Here is a 24,731-nt window from a genome sequence, read left to right on the forward strand (position 1 = left end):
ATTGAATACTGCAGCAAAATCTGCCTATGATGGGAAAAGCATTCTCACTGGAGACAAACCACTGGAGGCATGTGCTTCGGAGAGGAAGGGGCACCGTAGACAATCGGGATGGAACAGGACAAGTATTGAAAAAGCCAAGATGGTTTGTCCAAACATTTATATTAGCAGTTGGGGAGGGAGAAGAATTGAAGAGAGAAGGACAAAACAGGGAGGTAAGCCAGTCCCTGAGGGAGGAAAAGTGAATATGCAATTATTTAAACACCAAAAGTGGAGCAAAATTCTGCTAGATGTCTAATAAATTCATAATCTGTGTAGTTCAATTTCTAATTTTGTATAGAAACTTCAAGAAATGCCTTTGAAATAAATGTAGTAAGCAATAATCAGTAAAATATTTACAACTTTTAAAAACATGCAATCAGCCGGGCCAGTGTGCTCAGTGGTTGAGTGTTGATCTATGAACTAGGAGGTCATGGTTCAATTCCCGGTCAGGGCACATGCCTGGGCTCGATCCCCATTGTGGGGTGTGCAGGAGGCAGCCAATCAATGTTTACTTCTTTTATTGATGGTCTATCTCTCTCTCCCTCTCCCTTCATAAAACACACACACACACACACACACACACACATTCAATCAGGTCAGACAGACTTGACTTACTTTTAATATTTGAACTGCATAATTTGTTGAATTGGGGAGTGGGGGGAAACAATGATCTAAACTGAATTCTACTAAAATATCTGAGACAGGGTCTCAGTCTAATTCACAGGTTTAATTAAAATTGGCCTAATATGAGCAGTGCCAGATGGATTAAAAAGTGGTTCTGAGATCACACTGGAAAATGATAAAGGGAAACATGTCAAGTGGGAGGAGGGCCTGCTGCATGTGCCAGGGTTGGTACTGAGTATGACTTTAATTAACACATTCCTTAAACGATCAGAGAAATGTAAGTTAATATCAGATAAGTGGAATTCCCTTGAGATAAATAAGAGAAATTTTAAACAAAAAAATAATTACAGAAAAGTGGAGCCCTGGCTGTAAAACAGAACTTATTGTTATTGTTGTTGTTGTTGTTGTTATTGTTATACTCCTCAAATATTCTTTTCTTATGTCCATCAATCTTACTGCTTCAATAAAACATGACAAGTTCAGGTGAGCTCCAGCAACGTGGGTTGGCTCAGCTTCATCACTGCAAATCCTTACTCCTACCAATCCTCACGAGTCATTTGGGAAAGCACGGCGCACAACACTGAAACAAAGGCTGGGTGAGACAGCAACGTGCTCTGTGAAGAGAGCTTGGAACATCTGAACCAAACAGGAAGACTGCAGTGAAAGGAAAGATTTAGAACTCCTATGATAAAACTTCATTACAATTCAATCAACAAATATTCATGAGTGCCTTCTCTCCATATAAAGAACACATTCATAGTAAATGGCACATCCATAGCACAGTCATAATATTAATAACTTTCCATAAAGCAAGTTTTCAAAGGAGTTTCTTTTAACATAGTCATTTTTTCCCCAGTTTAGACAAAATTCAGAAACACATTTGCTTGCACAATTCCAATGAGAAGTACCTTATGTTGACACGGACCTTTGGAAAAAGAATGAAATCACTGTGTTCTATGTTGGAAAGAAATTTTTAAAAGCAGACATATGGCTGTTTCAGATGACTCGGGAATTTATACAACTTAGATTCTACCTACCTACCAAACACTATGGTAGATATGTTCATATAGTTTTATTACCAAGGCATATGCACATGCATTTTCATTACATTAGTAAGTTACAACACCCCAAGTTAAGATTCCTGACAGAAAAATGGCACAGCATTTGACTGCTAATCTACATAGCAGGCAAAGCTTTGGAAATCCTAATAGCTCCGAGCTTAAAACCTCAAGCCCTCTCACTGATAGATGAGGACAGTTGGTATGAGTCTTAACCCAGGAATTACTGTGGCTTTTAAAATATTAGCTATCTCTTGCTCTGAATAGTACTATGTGATGGTTTCTCTAAAATACAGTCAACTTCTTACAGCACTCCCAACACACAAAAATACAGATCTTTTACCTTTTGTTTGACTGTAACAAAAGAAAACCCAGTTTTAAGCAGCACACAAGATAATCTACAATGGAGGCAATCTCTCAAGATTTCAGGAAAGAAAAATTAAGAGGGAAAACCTTGAGGAGACAGTAATTGGGCCACTGGAGTTTCTTGTCACTAATTATCCCACAGTGGCCATTAGCTATGTAACCAAGGAGGAAAGTGTGTCAGACTTCAGTGAAGCTGTGTCCTCAGCATCTTATGGAATGCACCCTAAAGCCACTGTGTAATTAACTGCCAGGAAAATGCTGAGTGAGTAGAATAAAGAAGCTATAACAAATCAAATATACTGCACAGTTCAACCCCCAATGACAGCAGTTGAACTGCTTAGATTCTAGAACTTCAAAATACTCATGAACATGCATTCCCTTTTCAGAACCTCTAGAAAGCAGATTTTTGGTTGAGTGAAGAAGCAAAAATACAGACTACAAAAGAGGTTTAAAATTATAGAAATTCAGCAATACGACATACTTTACCATGCTGTCTTTTACAATGTTATAGGACTTACTATCAGTGATTCTCAGAGCCTGGGCCACAAGGAACCTACAGGGCTTTTCTGAAAATCTAAGAGCGTTATATCCGATACTACTGTGATCAAACAGGGAAAACAGACCAAAAAATGAGTGAGCCCCTTAAAGTAAGTTATTGTAGGGTACTCTCTAATACAACCTTAAGATTTTTTTAGTGCAGTGGTCGCCAACCGGTGGTCCGCGGACCACTGGTGGTCCATGAGGTCCAAAAGGTTGGCAACCGCTGTTTTAGTGCATTTTTATCAATCCAACAAATACTTATTGAGCACCTATATGCCTACAGCCTACAGCTAACAAACTCCAATCCCACTTGAACACTGACATTTCAAGGATCAAATAACTAAGCATAGACTAAAAAATGTCCATTTGTTTTGTTTTGGGAACTTAGAAATCAGAGGAAGGTTGTATTTTTAGTGAGCAATGAAAGCTCATGAGGCAAGTTATCTTCCAAACCTGGCTGGGCAGAATCATGGAGAACTAAATTCAGAATCTGGAACCTACCAAGATTTACTGAAGCAAACCTATAGGAGCAGAGTCCAGAAACATGTAATTTTTAAGACTTCCTAGGCTTAGATTATAATGACTAGCCAGGTTTAGAAATCACCATTCTATTGAATATTTGTCTCTCTTAAGAGCCTAAAAGCTAAATAACCCCCATTAAACATAAAATCATAACTAAAAATTCTATATAACTATCTGAAGCCATAATTTTTCATTTTATCAACATTTCCCTCGTTTGAACTCATTACTTGAAAAGAAATGAATATCATTATTTTTAAATACTTTCAGACCCTACATCCACTTGTTGAAATTCTATCCATTTTTCATGACAAATTAAAATGCTATTTCTTCCAAGAAGCCTTCTCTGATCCCTCAGCAGGAACTGGTCCTTCCCCCGTGTCACACAGCACTTTATGTTTCTTATACTGTCTTGTATTACTCTAGGTTATCCGCATTGGTCACCCTGACAAGGAATTCAATAGATGGGATCTCACCTATTGAATCTCTGAACTTATTCCAGCATCTAATTCCTTGCTCAAAGTACATGCTCCATAAATATTTGTTTAATTGAACTAAACTTACAAACCAGAAGAGAACTTCAGCCTTTTTTTTACTGTCTGAGGGCAATATGAAGAAGCATTGCTAACTTAAGATCCTTGCTGAAAACATTACATTAAATAGCAAATCAACAACCTAAATTAAAAAACAATCACCTTCTAGACATGGTATGTTGGCATTCTAGTTAATCTAAAACACTCAATTATGAGTAAATTGACCATAACAAAAGAAACTATTTATTTCTCTTTAAATAAAATCTGAGTCATGTTCTAAGTGTAAGACTGTACACTTTCTCTTTGTTTTGCTTCTTCCAAGTATTATAAATACCCAGATAGTTTAGAATGCTATTGTTTCAATACCAGCTCTAAAATCAGACTGAGACTAAATGCATTTTCAAGAAAAGGAGCTGCACATGAGTCTAAGTAAAAGGAAAATATTCCAAATCCATATTACAGAATATTAATTTATATATTTATCAGAAGTTGTGTAACCGAGTTACCAATCTTATGAAAGGCTGATTTATTTCAGATTAGGCAAGTTTGATTCTGAAAAGTTACATCTTCGATTCTTTGGCAGCTGCTACTAGTGTTTGTACAGCCCTTGTCATCACCCCAGATGATTTGATTGACAGGACTAATAGATTTTGTTTTAATTGTAAAAGAAGACAGATGAAAGCTTTTGGCTGGATGACTAACTGTTCAGCCTAAGTAATAAACATGCCTACTTCTCTCCCTCCATATTAAAAATCTATTTTTAATTCACTATTTATTAATAACTAGAATTGCAGTAAAAAAAAGGATGAGGACAATACAAAATTTCATGTGTAACTCTTTGAATAAATAGTTTTATTTTTCTAACTTTTATACCAATTAGAAATTACTAACTACAAGCACCAGGTGAAATGTAAGTACTTTCCTGGTAGTTTTCTCTTTCCTGCAGCTTCTATGATTCTCAAAATTATACTTAATACAGAGAGAGAGAGAGAGAGAGAGAGAGAGAGAGAGAGAGAGAGAGAGAGAGAAAGAAAACACACACCTTAGCTCTTTGGCCTTCTGGGTCTTTTTGTCTCCCCAAGCAATTGAAAGAAAGCAACTCTAACCTGTTTTTATAGTCATAAAACCAAGAAACACAACAATTTGAACACAATTTTAACTAAGACACACTTGGAAGAGTAGATGCCCTCTGTTTGCTATTATTTTATGTGAATTGATATATATTCAAATGTATAATGTCACATTGTATACAAAAATTATGTAACATATTTATGACTAACCTAATAAAAAGTTCTTTGCAATTAAAATGGTATAAGTAAAGAGAGATCTTACTCTGTTATAGAATTGCAACCTACAGAAGCTAGTACTATGACCAATAACCAAGTGTTCATGAAAGAGCCACATTTCCTATTTACCTTACAAAGCAATCGATAAAGATGCTATAAGGCCTCTTCCATCCTTTTGTCCTCATCAGCAAACCACAGGAAAGGAATACGGCATATCCATTCTGTTCCAACCAAGATGCACACACCCAAAAGCATGCTATGATGCTTTGTCTTTCAAAATTAAACAAGTAAAACTTCAACTCTGGAAAACTGATTTGTCTCAATCTAAGAAAAATAAGTAATAGAGTGAGATCTTCAAAAAGAATTGTTTTTATTCCATTTCACCTGGTAATTTATTGACTTTTTGAAGGAAAATACAAAAAAAGCTATATCATATTTCTCTGATGACTCATGAGGATGGAATGTTCCTTCCATATATATACATGAGCAATAATTATTCATTTATGGCTGATTATCTGCTTAAGGAAGAAATACCATTTACACAAGAACTAGTGAAACTATATAACTGTTTAAGGCATTTATCAAAATGCCAACAGTTGCTACTTCAAATCAAAAGGAACTATAATAAATAACTAGTCAAGGAAAAAAAACAAAGAACAAGAAATCCGGTCTCATATAAGCTTCAAACAGATTTGATGAGGATGTTATGGTCACCAGTTGTATTTATCTTAAAAACTCCAATTATTATTTTTAAGAGAAAAATAGAGGAGTAAATGAATGTAAGTATCTCTGTCAAGTCAGCAAAACTCAAAATGTTATGCTCAACACAATATAAGTAATAATGTAATGCTCAAAAACATTAAATCTATTTTCCTCTCACTTTCTATTTGAATGGCCTCTCTGCTAAACAGCTTTGATGAGATGAGTAGTAAGGATCCCATATATAAATGGACAGATGCATGGATGGATGCCTTTCAGGGGTTAATGTTCAAAAACCTATTTTGGAAATACATAAGTCAACACCACAAACACTTATTTATCCTCACATATTTTCACTTGTGACTTTAAAATCTCATATAAATTCTATGTGGTCTGCACCTTTTACAACTCAATAACATTACATAAGTTAAATTTTATCTATGCTTCTATAAGAAGCTTAAAAGTATTTTAAAACTCAGAGAGAAAGCCCTTATTTCATAAACACTAAAGGTCTAATTTTATTTGAAAATGCAATAATATATTTTAAAAATGTATTTTAACATTAACAATTCCTATCAATGGATAATACAAATTGTGATTTTATTTACAGTCATCTAGATCTTCAGTCAAAATAATAAAAGCATAGTTCAGTTTTTTTAATGAATACAGATATTCCATACCATGTATCTGAGATGAAAAAGAATCCAGAGTAAGAGTCAAAAACTTAAAACTTATAGATCCCTGGCATTCCTAAAGATCTCTGAATCATTCTAACTCCCCACATTTGCAAAAGATACTTCAGCATATAGCTTCCCCACAAATTCATTAAAATATAACTGAAAATTTTAGGTAACCCTCTTCAAATCTTCAATGGTTCCTAACTACTGAACTAAAGTAATTTATATGCCATTAAAATAAATGCTGTCATGTAAATAAACTCTAAAGTCCATTAAGTTGCATCATTACAGTTGCTACATTAACCTTATCTGTCTGTGAAAAACCAGAACAAGGTTTCCAAATGCTAATGATGGCCACTACAAAGCACATCAGTTATTGTGATAAAGAGAAGGATGGAGGACGGTGGACACTGCATACCAAGGAGAAGTCCTATTACATTAGCAGCAACCCGAATGTGTATTTTATAAAATGGTTTAATATGAAGTTGCTGGGTAGCCAGCTATGCTCACTCAATTAGCTAAGTAACTCACAGGTGGCACATGGGCCACTGTGTGCTTTATCAAGATCACAAATTTCTACATCACTCTTTGGGATGACTAGAACAATTCAAATCTTGAATGTTACATCTGAAAATGCCAAGTTCTTTGATATACCTGACTCATGTAAAATTAACTTTATGAAATAACTTGGAAAAACACCTAATAAAATAATTGCACATAAAAAGATGTAATAAAAGATTGTCCTTTCACTCATTTAATGGATACTTCATTAAACATTAGGAAATAGTATTAAGACCCACAGAAAATTTCGTTTTCCCTATTATTTGTCATTTTGGGTACCATTTTTTTTAAAAATCGAGGAATACAGGAAATCAGGTTCTTATAGTTACTTGTCCATCATACTTTATACTTTCACAATAAATAAATAAGTAAATAAACAAATGTAAACTACTGTTTAACATATTCCTACCTTTGCCTATGGTGATACCCTGCCTCCAACAAAGCCCTCAAGTGTGGGAAACCTCTATTTCCCCCACATTCCTTTCTCAGTCTTCCCATGATTAGTACATACTTCCATTAGAATACTTAGGATACTGTATTATAATCGAACTAGAGGCCCGGTGCATGAAATTCATGCATGGGTAGGGTCCCGAGGCCTGACCGGCGATCAGGGCCAATGGGGGCCTTCTGGCTGCCGGGCCGGGGCCTCCCTTCATTCTGCGCCACCCCCTGGTGGTCAGCGCATGTCATAGCTAGCGATCGGTCTCCCGGTCAAACTCCCACAGTGACAATTTGTATATTAGGCTTTTATATGTAGAGATATTAATATATGCTTCCCAACTGAACTCTAGCAGAAATCTTGCTTCTTTACGTAGTTTAGAAGCATTATCTCCTTATCTAGGCCCTAGTATACAGCTGATTACTTCCTTAAATATAGTACCAGGTAAAGACATCTCATACCTAATTCTGTGTTTGTGCCATAGATGTTTGCAGTAAAGTTCTTTGTCACCACTAGGTTTTGATATGAGGCCATTTCTCACCTCTGTGTTTTACCACACCAAACTATAACCACATTTAGTCAAACATTCAGTTCTTTGCTAATTTCCAGTTAGCCCTGATCCATGCATTCCCCCTTCACAAACCTCCTGGATTAGATCAGTAAGGAATGGCTGCTGGCAGCTGTTGGTCATTCAATTTTGCTACCACTAAAGCATGTGAATATTTCATTGTTTAGGCGTTGCAGAGACTTTCGGCAAACATTTACTCTGGGTTCTTGGATTAGAAGAACATTTGTGGTAGACAAAAGGTAAATAATAAACCACAATGCTACTCAACCAGTGACCTAAAAGCCTTTTGACATCTGACTCTATTGCTTACTAAATCACTGTCCATATAAACAAAGCTCAAAACCTTTGTTTCTACTACAAATTATATTTTTAAAACATAGTTCTTCAGTTATTTGGTTTATTTAAAATAAGCTAAAGTAAGTCATACTAGTTCAATGGCTTGCAAACTAACGTAAAAAGTATCATAATATGAATTAATCTGTTACTGACTTACTAAACACAGCTGGATATGTCACTTAATATAAGCTGTCAGAACTTTGGTTTCCTCCTATATAAGCCTATTATACAAATATCAACTATAATAGAGCAATATCCATGAATCTTCAGTCCTGTGTGCCAGAAACAAAAACAAATTCAATATATTCAAAGGCACTTGCTGAATGCTTTGTACAGTCAGGCACTATGCTGGGCACATGGGAGAGTGTGAATAAGAGTCATTACTGCTCGTCAGAGGTTTAAGATCTAGTGGGAGAAACCAATACAAACAAGCAATATGCAATGTACAATTAGTTCACTGAAGACAGAGACGCAGTCTGATTCATCAGCCCCCTCTCTGATATGCCGAATAGCTGATATAGGTGTAACAAACACATTGAAAGAATAAACTAGTCAATCAATTCATTGATCAACTGATCAAACTGCAATAATTGCTCTAATAATATTAGGGCAAAATGATACAGTGGATGAAGGGATTAATTCCAATTTGGTGAACCTCACAAAGACTCATGGAAAGGAGGGCCTGAGTAAGGCCTTGAAGAATGAGTTCAGTTTAAGCAAGCTGAGATAGAATGGGGAAGATTAGAGAAAGAGTAAGAGAAATTCTTCCTCACTAAAACAACAGAACCCAACACTATCTCCTCAGTCTCACTTTCTCCTGCAGTCCATTCACTTTGATAATGGCCGTCACCATTTCACTGACACCAAGAAGTGTGTTGATTCCCTTATCAAAATTCAATAGGCACTTGGTAAATATTTATTCAATGAATGACTCATTCATTGAACAGTGAAGTGCAGGAAAACAACAATAAAACCTTCTTTTGGTTCTCTTCAGTACAGTTGGTAACATTTAAAATTTTAATATGCTAAGGTTAAAAATAACTAAGCCGAGAATATTACGAATATAATTTAATAAAAAGTCCAACTTACACAGTTTTCTAATCTATCTTCATATAGTTAGTTGGACTTGTATCAGGCCACTCAAATTCCTAATATAGCTACATCCTAACCCCAAAGGATCTCTACAATTTTCCAAATTTCTTACCCTCTATCTCCTAAGGCTGCTTTGGTGTAAATGACTACTTGATGATGCACCAAGCAAGAGCTAACTGGAATATTTTGACAGGACTTAGAGCATTCTCCTCCTAATCAACTCCTTTTCTTCTCTAAGCTATCTGACAAAACTAGGATGGATTCAATGGCTCTCCCTGACCTCCCCCTAACCCAGTTCAGAAATGGCCTTTTATCCTAGTAGAGGACCGAAGGAATAACAGCAGCACTCAATCAAAAAATGTAACCAAATAATTAAACAATTCATACCTTCATTGAAGACTTAAAGACAGTCTACTACAATTCACACAACCTCGGGGAGATAAAAAAGAGCACCTCTAACTTATCTGCTCTTAAAAAGTCAGGAAGGGAAAATGTTTTCCCAATTGTGAAATTCACCAAGGGAACTACGCCCTCTTATCTAACTTTATATTGTTAAATTTTTAGTCCTTTAATAATAAAGTGAAACCCTTTTAATGTTTTTCAGGAAAAACAGTAAGGAAATGTTTTGAGCACTGTAAAAAATTAAATGTGAGAAAAATGCTTTGGCACTTACCAATATTTTCATATCTCTAGGGAAATGTTAAATCCAGGAACCTGATAAATGGATTTCACTATGTCACATTTTAATAACATTTTGTAACTTTTATAAGATAAGTTTCCTTTTTACCTTTACTGCTGCTGCTGCCAATATTTTTCTCTCACAGCTCTCTATTTCTATAGTCTTCTCATTTTATTTCTTTCTCTTGCCTTCTTTCTTGTTATTTCATTCTAATAAACTTCAGCCATAAAAGAGTATTTCCATATTGACCATGTGTATGAATTCTTGTATCTAATTCCAAAACAAAGATATGTTAAGAAAGCAATTCCCAAAATATACTTCCATATTATTTTTAAAAAGAGGTAATATTTGGGAAATATTTGGTTAAATAAAGACAAAGAAATCTCTCTTCACCTCCCCTCCTTTCTGAGAACCCTCACAATATGCCAAATGAATCTCGAAAAAAGAGAAAGTGCGTACACTTCTAAATTTATTTAACCATAGAATTTTTTCCTCCTCAGTAACTAGTGGAATATTCTTTAAGAACGGATTTTCTAAATCTAAAATAAACTAAGGAAAAAATTAATATGGTATAATATATTCAAAAGTCTGTATATTAAAAGTATTTTTTAAAGGAAGACTCTATTCCATAAAGCAAAAAATTAAAAAAAAAGCTAGAGGTACCACTATTTTATTAAGAATCTGTGAAAACTAATCTAATTGGAGGTGATTGTGTAGGAAATGCACATTTATCTTCTAAAATATTTAAGAGGCAATCAAGCTATGAACAACTATGTGATAACATGGAAATAAACGAAATCGGATAGTAAACCCTTTTAAAATTATTTTACTTTCGTTACTTTTCAATATCACTACAATAAAAATGAAAGGACAAGTTGTGAGAAAATCTATTATATAAAAATACATGGTGAGCCCCAGCCGGTTTTGCTCAGTGGATAGAGCATTGGCCTGCAGACCAAAGGGTCCCGGGTTCAATTCCAGTCAAGGGAACATACCTTGGCTGCAGACTCCTCCCCAGCCTGGGCCCTGGCCTGGGCGCATGCAGGAGGCAACCAGTTGATGTGTTTCTCTCACATCAATATTTCTCTCTGTCTTTCCCTCTCTCTTCCACTCTCCCTAAAAATCAATGGAAAAATATCCTCGGATGAGGATTAAAAAACAAAATAAAACATGGTGATTATTAACCTAGACAACTTCTACACATGGTTCCATGCCTAGCTCACATCACCTCTTCCTTTCTCCTGCTTTTCAATGTTCCCACAGCACCCTGGATGTGGTTCTACTGTTATCATATTGTATTGCAAAACTTTATTTTCTCATCTGACTTCCTGTCTAGACTGTAAGCTCCTTGAAAATGTGGATCATATTATATCTAAATCTGCACCCCCAAGGTCTAACACTTCATAAATTATTAGTTCATATAGTTAGTAAATTAGTTGGGTCTCTCAAATTCAGTAATTACTAACTTACTTAGCAAACATAAAGATAAAGTGAACTAGCTCAAGTTTTGAAATAATAGAATCACCATTAAACATTACTCATTTTTCCTCCTCATTATGGTATAAATAGCAGCACCTGACACATAATAGACCCTCAATAAATACATATTGAACTAATTATTCAATCAATTAATCCAAGTTTGACTGCAAGTTTAGGCCTTAGCAGAAAGGAGAGAACACTGCAAAATCAAAGAACCTTTGAGTCACTTGTGGCTTTTACATCTCACTCGCTCTATCTGATCTGCCTAAAGCAGCTTTACTCATGAACGGCTTATAATTGCTGCTGAGTACTGTACCTGGCACCAGGGGAGACAGAAATTTCAGCACTAAGGCACCAGCTTCAACTCACTGAAACCAAAAGAAATTCCTGCATAATATAAAGAAATCGGTGCTAATTGAAAAACTCGGAATTTTTTAAGTCACCCCAGCAGCTCTGAAGACTGAAATCATTTATTTTTGTAGACAATCATAGCCTAACAATGAGTTAACTTTCCATACTTAGCACCTTTGTCACCTATGTAGACATATATCCATCATTTCTTGTTCAATATTATTTCCAATTAATGATATTCTGGTGTAAACCCATTCTTCCCCTTCCAATTTTCTCTCTGTCCTAACTACGTACAAGTTACCTTTCCCAAATGGTATAATTACTTAAAAATTAAAAAGTAGTCAGAATTCTGTCTTCATAAAAATGCCCAGAGACACAGCATTCCTTTGAAGCCATAGCAATTACCCATCAGCCTTAAGGCCATCTAAATTTTAAATCCTCAGGGAATAGCATGACAGGAGACTGCTCCAAGTATGAGTTAAAGGCTTTTTTCACCATCTAGACTATGACTTCTTTGGGAATTTATTCTCCTAGTAGAGATGTAGTATTCTTTTACAATTTGCTTAGGATGGACATGTAAGTTCTCTTCAACAAGGGCTCTGGAATATCGTGGGTTTTTTAAAATGAAGACTGAATTCAACAGAAATTCAAACAGAAGCTTGAATTAAAGGGGTAATTTCAGATGTAGTGAAAAGCTGTAATGTCCATTCAAAGTAATGAAGGCACACAGCATTAATCTCCTAAAAAGATTCAAATGCTATGAGTAGAGCAATTCTGTTTCTTAGTAGGAACAAATTAAGATGATTTCCCTTACAGAAATTGCCATAATTACAAGTAATTATCTTGTACTCTCTAAATTTACCACTATAGCACATTTTGCAAATATCATTCCCTTCAAATACTTTATTTGGAAATACAGGAGAGATTGTTGCTTTGTGAATTGTGCTACAGACTTCAAACTGGTTGTATAACAGCCCTACATAATATGTGTAGTAAAGAGATAACATTCTGAAGTCAGAAGTGCTTAGAATTCCAAATTTAAGAAATTCTTATCATCAGGTAAGTAATTCTACCCAAAGGAGTACAAACAAATGAGAATGGCAAACATTCAAAGATAAACGAGTCCAATGTAGACTTATGAATGAAACAATGAGGAGATTCATTCTGATAGGCATAGGGCAATCATGAAAAACATGTTAACAGCTGCTGGAGTATTTATAAAAACCCTTGCAGAGCCAAATAAAATCCCACCATTTGCAACCTACTCAGTTTTTCATTTTCTTTTAATAAGAAAGTGTGAGGAAAACCAGTTACTAACCAAGCATTAGGAGGAGAATAAGTATGTGAAACCCTAATTTCACCATCTTTGGGGCCAATTACCATCTGGATTTCAGCTGGCATTTGCAGTCTATCCTCCAGCCAAATTGGGATTCCTTACCATGTTGTAAAAACATGCTTAGAGCTTGCCTTTCCCTATATTACCCTCACTGCCTGGAATGGCCTCCATGTCTCCGTCTGGTAAAAATGAGCCCACCAAGTCTAGTTGAAATGCCATTCCACATGCAGACTCTTTTGGTCCACTAATTCTTATCCCAAACTCCACACCCTTCTCCTTCTTCTACCAACTCAGCTGTGACCTCTCCTTTTAGTCACTCTCTCTGGTGATACTTAACATATGCCACCTCAGAGTTCAGATATTTGTCGACTTGTCTTATCCTCCCTTCTAGAGGAAATGTATTTTATTCATATTTGCATCCCCAACAACTTTAGTAAATGTTTAATCATTTTTTTAAATTTTGATTTTAAATATTATTCCCTTTAGAAGCATATCATTGAAAAAGCCTTTAAAATGACTACAGAGTCCATTAAGAAATTATGTATATTTTAAGCTCTGAACACATATCTGGTTCTATTTAACCAAAATTTGTACATTTTCTATTGGTGTTTAAAATTCATCCATGGCAAGATATTATAACCTCTGTGCCTATTAATCTTCCCTGGTTTGTTTGGTCAGTATAAATGTTAATTATATTTTATATGTAATTACACATAGTCAATAACATGTAATTTAAGATCCTTTCTTTAACTGGTATCTCTTAAAGTTAAAATTTTACATATGAATTTTAAACAAAAAGATAAAAAAGTCTACTTCTTCATAATTTTATTCTATTTTAATCAACTTATAAATGTCAGCAGTATGTTCTATCTATATATATAAAAGCCCAGCAACCCGAACGGCAGAACGACCGGAATGACCAGAACGATCGGTGGCTATGGCGCACACTGCGGCAGCCAACCAGCCTGATCCGGGCCCCGATCGCCTCCCTCCCCCTGGCCAGCCCGGCCCCCAATCAGCCCCAACAACCCAATCGGGGGCCGAGCCAGCTGGCCAATCACCCATGGCCCCTCCCCCTTGCCAGCCCAGCCCAATGGGCCCCCATGGGGCGGGCCGGCGGGACTCCACCCATGCACGAATTCATGCACCAGGCCTCTAGTAGATTCATAATAATTTAAAAATTAGCTTTAGGAATTTTACATTCTCATTCATTCTTAATCCAATATGATGCAATGCAAAGATATATTATGGATCCACTTTTAAAAATAAAGTGAGAGAGTCCTGTTCAAATTGACACTGATCATTTACCCATAGTTACAGTTGTTTACTGGAAACAGTGGTTCCATAATAGCCCAGTTCTAAATTGTTTTGTGACCACTATAAATGGGATAGCAATTAGAACAGTGACAAGTACATCCTGATGATATACTTATCAATGAGATCTATTTCATGTTTGTGTTAACCTACATAAGTGGTTTACTTTTCAGATAAGCTATTCTTGGTCTTTTTGTGTCATCTACTCTGACCTAGAGCTGGTCTTCCCTTGAAATTATGACATATGTAAAGTTTGTTGTCAACATTTCTCTATTTCCACTGTCAGCTATCTCTTTCTCCTGTCCCTCCAAAACACAGACCCCCCCTTAACACTGCTTCTTGGCTACTCAGGGTCCCTATCAAAGTGACCCCATCTTCCACGTCAAATCAGGCCTCTCAGTGACTATGATCCAATGTTTCATGAATCCCTCCCTACCAGCTACCTCAAAAAGTTTTAAGACATTTTCAACGTCTTGCTGTGTGATAGACCAGCAAAGCTAACAAACAGAAAACAAATGCTACTAATATATATGCATTTTACCATGGATTTCTTAAGCATTAGCACAAAGGGATTTTAGGAAAATAAGTCACAGAAGATGTATCTAAAAGCAAATTAGTTTTCTTGTGTTTTCAATATATACCATCTATATAACTGGGGGTTTGGGATTTTATTTTTTTACAAATAAGCCCAACCCTACGTTGTGAACTAGAGAAGAAGTAGGAGCACTGTAAGTCCTGTGGAAATGGCCCTCGCCTTAGAACAGGGGTGGGGAACATCCGGCCCACGGGCAGTATAAGGCCAGAGAAATCATTTGGTCTGGCCCTGCCAAGGCATTAGCAATGATTTAATTAAATGTTTGACCAAATATAGCAGGCTAATTTTTAAGTTGATAATTTTGTATGGCCTGCAAATGATGTTATAAATATCCAAATGGTCCTTGACAGAAAAAGGTTCCCCACCCCTGCCTTAGAGTATTCAGGTCTAGGGCCAGCCTCTGAAGAGCTACATGCTTCTTCTGAAGGAATCACTTTACCCTGCTGGCACTCTGCTTCTTAATCTGCAAATTAAATGGTCCTTTAGGTTCTTTTCATTTCTAAAAATGTTTAAATCTCAGTATCATAAATATTATCTGGCAAAAATCCAGGCTAAAGCAAAAAGAGTTGTTTAAAATAAATAATATTTGTGTCACAAAAAAATAATGTTTTGGTTAATTAATATGTAACTAATTAATATTTAAATAAATCCCACACTCCTTGGTTGTTTCTTCTCGAAAGTAATCACATATACTCCCTAGGATATGCAATTCTACCTTTCACATAAACTACTAATACTAGTTCCTTCCACCATAGTATTTTATTGATTGTATGTATTTAAACAAGTTATTGGGGGGTGAGGGAGAAGCCAAGCCATAAACACGGAAGTAAAGTCAGAAAGGAGAAAACCACAATGGTATTTATCAAATCGTTCAGTCGCTGTGACCATGCATCCTCAAATATACCTACCTCTCAATAATCAATAGCGTAATAAATATCTCACTTATTAAAAGGTTACTATTTAACCATCTCAACTATCTAAAACCCAGCCTTAAGCCAGAAAATAAATATTTTTAAAAATCTCTAAGCAGTCAAAATGAAAAGCCACAATTCACACTCTAAGTTCATATATTCTTAAGAGAAACCCTCATTCAGTGTCTACTTACTTTTATCTCAGTCACAGCTAAGGCTCAGTTAGTGGCATATTTTACCCACCACATAGAGGAAACATATATAAAACAGAATTTCAAGAGGTAAGCACATGACAGCAGCATTCCTTTGGGCAACATGTAAAGAAAGATAAAAACTGTACACAGAAGACATGAAAGTATTTTAAAAGAAACAAAAGGGCAATCTGAGGTCATTCAGAATAGGAAAAAATAATTCCACATTCCTTAAAAGCTCCTATAATGTTGCTATATCATAGCAAAGTAGAATAATTCATGCTTGTGATAATAATCCTGAGTAATCAGGAGAACTTTAAATCATGCTTAGCACCTTCTGTGTACGAAGGCAGAAAATGTGTAATGTATTTTAGAAAATTTCACATAAAAAAATGGTTGAAATTTAACAAGGGCTGGCAGTTGAATTAAATTTCAGTTAACAGGAAATTCACAAGAATACCACAGATAAATTAAATATTAGAGTAGCAATTTTTTTCCATGGAAACCATGGTAACTATGGAAGATTAAAATGCATAATTAATCTCTCAGACACACTGTAGTCTTAATTTTAATATTTATCACCATCATTCCTAACCCCCCAAATATTAATTGGACCATAGTATATTTCTATTTTTTATGTAAAAGATGGCCATACATCAGCAATTTCACATAGTTCAACCTAATGTCTTTACCAAAATTCTTAACAATAAAACAAAGTAGTTTGTATTTTATCTTTTCTTTCTCCAGTCCATCACCTTCTGTTTGAAAAAAAAACACAACTAATTATTAAGAAATAAAGACCCAAAGTCCACCAAAATGATCATGGTCCCACCACCACTCACTATGACATTTTTCTTTCTACTCCTCAAAAAAAAAAAATCTCATTTATGCCTGAGACTCTCAACTTCACAAACACTGCTCCAAAAATATCTAATAGGTCTGTGCTTACGCATACAGCTTTTCACAGATATCACAATTTAGCATGATCCTGAAAATATGTGTATACATTCATGTTATATTCATTTATAAATATTAAAAATATTAAATATGCTCAACATACTTAACAATTAATTTTCAGAGCAATGAAGCAACGATCCAGATACATATAATAGACATTCAAGGTTTTAGTTATATAAAACAAGTGGCATTCAGTCTGTTTTCAGATTCAAAATATTGTATTTTTATTTTACTTAAAACAAGGAACACCTACATTGGATAAGTCAAAATAAGGAAGTCATTTATCCATTCTAAAAATACACTATTTCTAATCTAATAAGTGTTGTTATGCCAATATTGGCTATAACAAAGCTATTCCAGGATGTGCAACAAAGTTCCCTCATGGGTTTCTTCCTTCCATACTCCCTACTATTGCATTTCTAGGTTCAAGTTTAGGTATACTGCATGTTTGAGAGACGATGCAGCCAAACACAATGTGTTCCCACAATGACCTCCTGGCTCCCAACTCCACTTTGACCCTATTCCACAGGTTAACTGCTCTCTAACTCAGAATTGCCTCAATATCTGTGTTTCTACAACTCTCAGCCCCCCAACATGATATAAATTTGAAATACTACATCTCACAACTTTAATAATGCTAGAAATATGGGTGCATTTATGAAGGGGCATTGACTTACATAACTAGAAATAAGCGAAAGAAATTTCAGTCCTTTAAGTGTCCAAACTGAGACCATCCAAAAACTTATGTGCAATTTTGATGACTGCCATAAGTTTATTATACAAAAGGTATAAGCCAAAGGGTACAATTTTATGTCTTTCCTTAAAATACATGCTAAAAGGATGGAATGCTCAAAATAGCAAAGACAGAACTCTAACAGGTTAAATAACAGTGTTTATAATTAAAGGGCTCAAATACTATATATGAGAATACTCTTAGCTACAAAAACTAAGAGGGGACTAACAAGAAAGTTTAGTACAAAAGCTCATATAAACCTGATAATGTCAGTTAAATGATATAATTTTTATACCTTTCAATAAAACTACATCGTTTTAGCACATCAATAAAGCAATCTTAAAGCTGAGACATAACATTGTTACTATTAATGATATAATGAATTCACTGTGGAAGCTAAAGCTACCAGGGATTTCAGGTTTTCCCTTGCTTCCGCTGTGTTTTCCACAGCATGTCATCACCCTGACTGACTAGCAAAGTGAAGGTGGCTGCTGGCTCCCTCTCTTGAAGTTGGGCTAATTAAACTCTGTAGCCTCTCACACTGGCAGTACTTACTGGCTAGCTCCTGAACAGTAAAGGTGCCAAATCAAATTTCCTCATCACTGACTTCCTTCACTTCTTATCAAGTCTATCCATCAACCTTTCCCAGCTTCTCAAAGATTCCTGGAAATAGTTTTCTATAGATGACCATTTCCTACCAATTTTACAAAATCAAAAATATTTAGGGCTGAAGAAAATAAAGATTCACTACAGTGTTTTACAACTATGCTGCTGCCGCATTGATGTCTTATGATAAGCTGTGAGATACGTCAACTATAACTATAATTTTTTTCTATTTTTTTCAATAGAGGTGAAGTTTGTATAACGTAAAATTAACCATTTAAAGTGTGCAATGTGGTTGCATTTAGTATACCCAAAATGTACAACCACCACTTTTATAACTGTGACTTTATTTTTAATAGGTTCATGGTTATTATCCCTTTAATAAATTACCCTCCCTTATAATCAATATGGTGTTCTGAGAGGGTAAGGATAGAGATAAACTTGCGAGTTAGGCCATTTCCAATAATTGGCAAGTCAAAGAATTTTGCCAACGGGTTGAAGATCATTGCCCATAACTGCATTACATTTTTTCAAATATTCACCCACTGAGTTCCTACTCTGTGCCTATCCCTCAAAGCCCTACAATGGTAGAGACAGACAGACATACTAACAGTTACAGTACAAGGCTATGACTGTGGCCCATACAAGGAGGTGTGGCCAACTATGCCCAGCAATTACAGAATTCATACACACAAGGTTGTGCTAGTTCTTAAAGCATAACCAGGGACAAAAAGAAGACAAGTTAGAGTATGAGGAGAAGGCATTCTAGGCAAAAGAAGGACTTACATGCAAAACAGAATCCTGGTGAACCATATCCAACTAGATTGTAGGGTACAATTGTACTAACACGAAAAACGTAGTAAACATATTTATGTGTCTTACATTATATCCTCAAAGTCACATTAAAAGCTAGATGCCAGTCACATTAAATAGATAAGACATGTTAAGTACAGAGAGATTAAATAACTTGGCTACACAGCTATTAGACTGGAATTCAAACTCAGGCAGTCTAGCTTCAGAGCCCATCCTCTTCATCACTATATAACCTACACTACATTCTTTTTTCTTCTTTTCTTTAATAAAATTAATCACTTAAGGCAAGCCTTTTCATGATGGAAATGACAGTATACCATAGCACACTGACGGTGACAAGAACCCCTTGTGGCCTATGAACAAATCAGGACACAAGTGTCAAACTATCTTGAAAGATTAGTAAAGCTTAATTTATCTCTTGTTCTTTTATATTTAAAAATACATAAAAACAGAAGTTCTCATACTTTCCCTGTAACCCAGTCATTTTCTTGCATACCTGCTAGAACAAGGTAGGCTTACCACAGTTTGGAGACCTCTACTAGCTAATGGAGAGACTTGGCAGGACTTTAAGAAGGTGAATAAAAAAAAATAAAAGGACATCTGTAATACTTTCAATAAATGCTAAATAAATAAGTGGTTTTGCCTAATGAATAAAAAGGTGAATAATGTGTTGTTTTTAACAATTACTCTAAAAGGAATAAGAAGGAAAACCAGAGAATAAAAGGGGAACGGGGATGAAAAATCATTAGGATGCCATTTGCAATAGACCCAGCAAGTGATGATGAGGAGCTAAACTATAACAGTGGGGGGTCAGATGTGAAAGATTAAACGACATGCCCAAGAACACAGTCATGGGAACTGTCAGAATCAAAACCTGGGTCTCTAGCTGCACTGACCTGGGAATGGTAGATAGAATGGATTTGCAGAAAGACCTTTGTCGTGGAATTTCTAAGCCTTCTCTTTAAAACTACTTTTGTCCACAATGCTCAATTCTTTTTAAGTCTAATTTTATACTATCAAACCAACTGTGGCCCAAAGTAAATAATTTAATCATATCAACTAGCACAGCATTTAGGAAGGTAACTAAGTAATTTAGTACAGCTGCATTAAAATATGAGACTTAAGCTTCCTAATCCAGAAAGAAAATACTTTATCACAGAGAAAATGCAAGGATTTGAAATGCACTCTTTTGTAAAAGTAATAAGCTATTCCAAGAGACAAATTTACAGGACGAAATCTTTACAAGTGAGCTTCCAAATAAGCTTTTTAAATGAAGCTCCATCAGAGAAGTCATTTAAGAAGCCAGATTCACATTATATTAATGTGACAAGTATAACAAGATAAATACATCATATGATTCTAAAATGACATTATTAATGTAGATTATGTGACACATTCCTATTAATGATCTTTTATTACGTGTGAACAGTAAAATAACATTAGATAAGCAATAAAAAAATCCAATCAGCAGCAGCTTCCTGAAGGTTCTGACTGCAGTCTTACTTACACAGTGTTATCTGATACTAATCCCTGGATTTTCAAGAGCAGAAATCAATCACTTCAGAAGTGTAAACAAGCATGTTCCTATGAGATGAGCATTTTAATTACTATCATTTCTGCAAATACAAGATAAAAGTAATGTGCTGCATGATAGCCTATTACTATAAAAACAGGGGGAAGTACATTTTGCCAGGCCAATAAGGTTATGTTAATAAAAAGAATCATCACACGGATCAGGAACCTGGTCCCTGGAGGCTGGTGGTGTGTCTTAACAATGACTGCCATGGAGATTTTGTGAAAGTATACTTGTCCCCTCCCTCCCTGATGTTGTCTACAAAAGATTAGAAGTGAGTGTCCAAACATTCTGGTTTCTTTAATAATCCACTCCAATCTAATATCTATGAATCAACTGAAATATTTTAAATCTTTTTACATTTAAAGTTCATACCCCCTCTTAGAATAAAGTCTAAAAATACCAGTTGTATAAAGTAATAGTTCTTATTTACCTTTATATCAAATAACTATTGTTTGAGCATCTATATTAACTTTGGCGCCAAAAAAGAGGTGTGAGCTCAGCAGGTGTAGCTCAGTAGCTCAGTGTAGACCTGTAAATCAGGAAGTCATGGTTCAATTCCCAGTCAGGGCACATGTCCAGGTTGTGGGCTCAATCTCCAGTGTGGGGCGTGCAGGAGGCAGCTGATCAATGATTATCTTTCATCATTGATATTTCTATCTCTCCCTCTCCCTTCTTCTCTGAAATCAGTAAAAATATATATTTTTTAAAAGAGGTGTGAGATATGGTTCTTATATTCAAGGCGCTTGAAGTATAGAGAGGCAGGATATATACATAAAGAGATAAAGATATATATAAAGAGATATAAAGGTTACTATCAATAAAAAAAAACAAAACATCAGCCTAAAAGGACATAGATTCTAAATGCTCCAAGAATTTTGAGGCAGATAAAATCACTGTGTTTCTTCAAGAAGAAGGGGAGGCAAGAAGTGCGTCTTGGTGCTGATGTCTAGAAAGAGGAAGCAAAGCTATGGCTAACCTTCATATACTGGGATCATTTCAGCTCTCAGGCTTTATCTTTCTGGTATAAAGAGCCCTGGTCATCAAAATCCCCAAGTACACGCGTGAAGAACACATGTCTTGAAGTAAATAACGCCTGGTCTAACCTAAGCTCTGATGCTGCCATGCTGTGTGACTCTGATTAAGTCATTTCACTCCAAATCTATTTCCTTATCTGCAAAATGCAAAGTATAACACCTACCACTTCATTAGATAGCTAGAGAGCAAGCAGAGACGCCTAGCATAGAGCAGGTACATAAAAAATGGCACCTGCTATTTGTGTGATATTAAATTCCATCCTTACCATAATGCCATCACAACTACACAGAATCTTGCTACTAGGGGAATTACAGGGCCCTTGGTGGGAGGCACACTGTACTCTGGAAGACTGGGCCCTAAGCTCCTCACTAGTCCTGAAGGTGGAACACAATTAATCATGTTCTGGTGGTTTCTTTGTGAAAAAGTAGCAGATCCTATTTAAATCCTCCAGAGCCCACATTCTGAATTTTAGTATTTAGTTTAACCCAGCAAGTAAGCAAAGAAAAGCAGAGTGAAGAACTCCCCTTCAATCGTGTACCCCAGCTGCATGCTCAGTTAGAAACAAAGAAACCTAGAACCTAGGGTCTTTCTCTTATAGTGAGACCAGCATGAACAGAAGCCAGCACTGGTAGAGGCTGACCGGGCACTATGATAGCAAGTTATCAACAATCCTAGTCATGATGGCCAGCTAGAGACAAATGGTGCTTATAGCTGCAGTCTGTGGATGATCTCCCTAGCTTTGTTAAAATCACATCAATGCAGTCTCACTTTTCATCTGTAGTGTAAATGGTTTTTATGAAACAGTTTGGCAAAACACATGGCATGTGACTGTACCACTACAAATGTGTTAACAGACTCAGCCAGAAACCATGGCAGTGATCTGATCATGTGAATATTCTTGCAGTAGTAAGAAAATAAACCTAATCTTTGTAAAGACTTACTGGTGCCCTACCAGAGTTTAATATTGAGTCTCTTCCAAGGAACCTTCTATTTCCAATGTAGAAGCAAGAATTGTTCTCAAGCCACCACCAAATAATCATACAATATTTGATGGCTCAGCTTATTTTTTAATCTTCTATGAACTCTTCAGAATTATATCTGGATCCTTAGAACATGATTTGGGATTATGAATACAGTGAATAAACACAACCTTCTGGTATAGCAATTTAAGCATCAGAGTGAATAAATACTGCGGAGTGAATCCTAACACTTGAAACAGAATCTTCCAGAGTCCAGAAATCCACCTGACTGCCAAGAATAATACTTCCGTGGTTCAAGCAATACCAGTACCCAGAGGGGTTTTCACAGACATAACCACATGAGTTACTGCATATTGGGTAAAATCGAAAAAACAGACATTTATGAATGTATAGTTTGCAGACATCTTAAAAGTACTCATAAATATGCAATTTACAAATATAGAAGAAATTGGGGGGGAAGGCTTCAGGAATACACAGCATCTGTTTAAACTGCTTACTTAACTATATGGTTTCTTCTATGGGTTTTCCTCATTCTAACTCTGATTTTTATGAGGATCTGGGTGGAAGATACATGGATCTCTGAACTAAAATAAACCAATCTCACTGAAAGAAGCTCTATGATGAGAACTAATATATGAAAGATTCTGACTTCAGAATGAGGGAGAAATGACTTAGTGTCAGAGATCAAAATTGAATCAGTTAGATAGCAAAGAAAACCTTCCCATTCACCAGGCTATACTGAAGCAGGGTTTGTTAGAATCTCTAGCAATAAAACAAATGCACAATATCTTCTCATGCATTTCACACGATTTCTATTTCAGCTCTGATGTAAAACATGGTATCACACATCATGCCACAAAGAAAGAGTCAGTTTAGCTAGTTCAAGTAAAACACCAGGCAGCTGCTACCAGAGACAGGTCATGGCTGGGGAAGGGCACAGTACATTCAGTTCGCTATGTTTTCCCTCAGAAGAATGTCAATAAAAACCGTGGCCAACTGAGGTGGGGGGGGGGGGGGGGGGGAGGTGTTGTGCTGTGCAGTGAACCACTGGGTTCATCTAACAGCGCCAGTCAGACAAGTTAGCAAAAGGGAGCCCTAGCCAAACCTACAGATGCCAACAACTTGAAGAAAGCTGTCTTTCTCCCTGACCGTCCTGGGGTAGGGACCAGTCCCACATTTAGAAACGTTATTTCTGGGACCAATAGCAATTTATTTTGATAGAACCACTGGATTTTTTTTTTTTCTTGAGTTCTCAACAAAGGAGCCATATTAGGAAATAATCTTGCAAAAAGCAAGTGCCCCCTCCCCCTCTTCCCCACGATCGATGTACACACGCCCGTGCACGCTGACACGCACAAGACACACACCAGTGCACAATGGCCGGCGCTCTCACTCACGCGGGCCCACACGACTGCCCAGGAACCCCGCAGGCAGAAGGCCCTCCTGGGCAGGGCCCCAGGCATTCGGTCAGGAGGCCCCGCAGCCTCTGGCTGCACAGGAACCAGCTGCTGGGCGGTTTGTGCTGGGGATGCTCGCCCCCCAGCGGGGCCCTGGGGAAGCGGCTGCCAGCAGCTTGGAGCCCATTAACCCCTTGGGGAAGTAGGTGCTACAACACCCACCTGCGGGGACATTGCAATGTGTCGGGGTACAGCCCCAAATGGCTCCCAGTGAATGGGGCGTTCCCTGGTCCTTGGCAGCTCTTGGCTGGCTCCTGCACAGCTAATCGTGTCCCTGACTCCGCAGGGCTTCTAAAGCCACGGATGTTTCCGAGCTGTCACCCCGGAGGCTCAGTCCAGACAAACCAAGAAGGAAAAACTTCAGCGGGCAGTGGACGCAGACCA

The 24,731-nt window shown here is 36.5% G+C and overlaps 1 protein-coding gene across 1 annotated transcript in view; it reads right to left on the reverse strand.

The window, feature by feature from the left end:
* TTC28 (tetratricopeptide repeat domain 28) overlaps positions 1-24,731 on the reverse strand; it is a 300,310-nt gene that overhangs the window by 274,606 nt on the left and 973 nt on the right. The window lies entirely within an intron of this gene.

The sequence above is a fragment of the Myotis yumanensis genome, unplaced genomic scaffold (assembly GCF_028538775.1).
Source record: "Myotis yumanensis isolate MYYU_CA2020_CCGP unplaced genomic scaffold, mMyoYum1.0.hap1 SCAF_19, whole genome shotgun sequence".
Classification (NCBI taxonomy): domain Eukaryota; kingdom Metazoa; phylum Chordata; class Mammalia; order Chiroptera; family Vespertilionidae; genus Myotis; species Myotis yumanensis.